Source organism: Podarcis bocagei (genome assembly GCF_964188305.1).
Source record: "Podarcis bocagei genome assembly, chromosome: 7".
In the NCBI taxonomy this organism is placed as follows: Eukaryota; Metazoa; Chordata; class Lepidosauria; order Squamata; family Lacertidae; genus Podarcis; species Podarcis bocagei.
In genome coordinates, this window is record NC_138132.1 from 53,816,807 (window position 1) to 53,819,506 (window position 2,700).

Genomic DNA, 2,700 nt, shown 5'->3' on the forward strand with positions numbered 1-2,700 from the left:
AATTTTGCAATGCAGTTCTACAGCAGAGCAATGTGTACAAAAATTGATATTTTAGGGTAAAGTTTGCATATAAATGCATGTATTAGTGAAAGCAGTCAATAAAATTGTGTTGATTAGGGGAAAATGCACTAAAATTCTGACACATGTCAGTCTTTTACAAGCTGGCTTCTTACAGTGAGGGTAAAAAAATTGCTTTGCTTGCATGCAACAAGAAAACACATTCGTGGTTTTAAACACCACCGACATGCTCATCAATTTCCTAGAGACTGCCTCCCTCTGATGGACATAACACAAAACTGCAGCCATTAGGCCACTACTTTGGTGTTTCCCAAACTTCTGGATTAAACTGTGGAGGCCCTCAGAATGTGATGTGTCAGGCTCCTGTGAAAGGTTTTATCATCAGTTCAAATTTCTACAGGAGGTTTCTCTCTGGAGGCACAATATGAATACTGCTCCCCTTCCACCCACCTTTCCAAATTTGGATCCATGTCTTCAGCATTTGTAGGGCTCATGTGGTTATTAGGCTCATGTTGGTTCTATAGTACTTCCATGTTCAGAGGAAGTATACCCCCAAATATCAGCTACTGGGGAGCAACAAGAGGACAGGTGTGTTGGTTCAATGCATTGCCGGTCCCTTTCTGAAGGCATCTGGCTGGCCATTGAGGGGAGAGGAGAACGCTATGTTAGATCAGAGTTTCCTCTCTGGAAGATAGAATAATAAACTTATTAGTCATTTCTAACCTAAACAAGTGACTTACATTTAAAAATACCAACCACAAATGAACCATAGAAAAAAGAAAATGGAACATTAATGGAACATTATATGGAACATTAAGATTTTCATACAACATATGAGAAACACCCCCCCAACAGCCATAGGAAACTTTGGCAGTAAACTAACAATAGAACAGAATCAGCTCAGTCTTGGGGGAAAAGGCCATGTTTTTATCTGGTGCTGAAAAAGAGGTCAATGAAGCACCCGGTAGATCTCACCAGGAAGAGAGTTACGCAGATGGGAGCCACAACTAAAAACAGCAATAATACACTGCTTCAAACTGACGTATCTAACTGGTGTCTAGTGAAAACAACGCCTAAAGTATAAAATAGTCTGAAATACAGACCACAAGTACAGATTAAGGGAGGAGGGGGAGGGTTAAGCCTTCCCTTGGGTAGTTTTTCTTGGGTGCAAGGTAAAAGGTAAAGGGACCCCTGACCATTAGGTCCAGTTGTGACCGACTCTGGGGTTGCGGTGCTAATCTCGCTTTATTGGCCGAGGGAGCCAGCGTACAGCTTCTGGGTCATGTGGCCAGCATGACTAAGCTGCTTCTGGCGAACCAGAGCAGCACACGGAAACACCGTTTACCTTCCCGCCAGAGCGGTATCTATTTATCTACTTGCACTTTGACGTGCTTTCGAACTGCTAGGTTGGCAGGAGCAGGGACTGAGCAACGGGAGCTTACCCCCTCGCGGGGATTCAAACCGCCGACCTTCTGATTGGCAAGTCCTAGGCTCTGTGGTTTAACCCACAGCACCACCCGCGTTTCTTGGGTGTACCTCTTGCTAAATGCCCAGATAGGGCAAAAACATATTGGGAAAGAAAAGGTTGCTGAGAAAGCAGCAGAAGGGGAAATTAAGGCCACATCCACACGTACTTTTGCTCCACATTTCTAGGCACAGGTCTCTGCTTTCCAGGTCTGTATCTGAGCAGGTTTTGTTTTTGTTTTTTGCCTTGCACTCCCTGCCTCCAGTGAAAACCCACTCTTTACCACTAAATTGGATCAAATAATCCATGGGAAATCCGAATTGCCATTTGGTCCAATTCAGCACTAAAGATCAGGTTTTCCTGGGGAAAGCAGTGGGGGGGGGCAACCCCAAAAGTAATGCTCAGACACAGTCCGGAAGAGTGCAGGCCTGTGCCTAGAAAGCATGGGGCAAAAGTAAGGAGGTGGGGCATCTGAATTTGCAAGACATTGAGGGGTGGCCAGGTTGTATGGCACCATGGTTAGTGTTTGTGTGTACACACACACAAACACACACAATTACCTCCAATCTTGGAAATAGAGCATAGAAATCATGGCTAGCAGTGATTGATAGCCCTTACTTCAACGAATCTGTTTAAATCCTCTTTTAAGGCCATCAGAGTTCATAGACTTCACTGCCTCCAGTGGGAGTGAGTTCCATAGTTTAACTGTGCACTACGTGAAGAAGTCCTTTCTTTTACCTGTCTTGACTCTTCCAACGTTCAGTTTCACTGGATTTCCACAAGTTCTAGAAGGAGGAAGAAAAGCTTTTTTTTCTCCACTTTTTCTCCACTTGATGCCTAATTTAATAAACTTCTATAATGTCATCACTTACTTGCCATTTCTCTGAAGTAAAAAGTCCCAAATGCAAATTCTCTATTTTGGTCACAGGTTTCCCATCCCTGCTCAAGAACCAGCCCCCAACAGTATGTGACAAACCAATTTTGCAGGAATGTCTCTTGGAAAACCAGGAGCAAATCCATTTGTTCCAGCATTTCCAGCTGCGTAAAATACACAGAAACAGGCAAAGAAACCACAGTCTTGGTGCAAAGGTATATTCCAAAGCCTCTCTGTCTCCTTACCCACCAGACAAGCAGCTCTTGGGAGGGGGAAAACCCTGTTCCATTTTTTGACATCTTTAGTAACCCTTGCAAAATAATGGTAGGTTTATGTTTGCAAC

General features: G+C 43.8%; 1 long non-coding RNA gene across 1 annotated transcript; it reads right to left on the reverse strand.

Moving 5' to 3' along the window:
* Positions 1 to 309: 309 nt before the first annotated feature.
* LOC308590946 lies at positions 310 to 2,435 on the reverse strand. Its single transcript, XR_014009959.1, has 3 exons — positions 2,044 to 2,435; positions 465 to 702; positions 310 to 412 (listed from the first exon to the last, which is right to left on the reverse strand). It is a non-coding gene; the product is annotated as an uncharacterized lncRNA (long non-coding RNA).
* Positions 2,436 to 2,700: the final 265 nt, after the last annotated feature.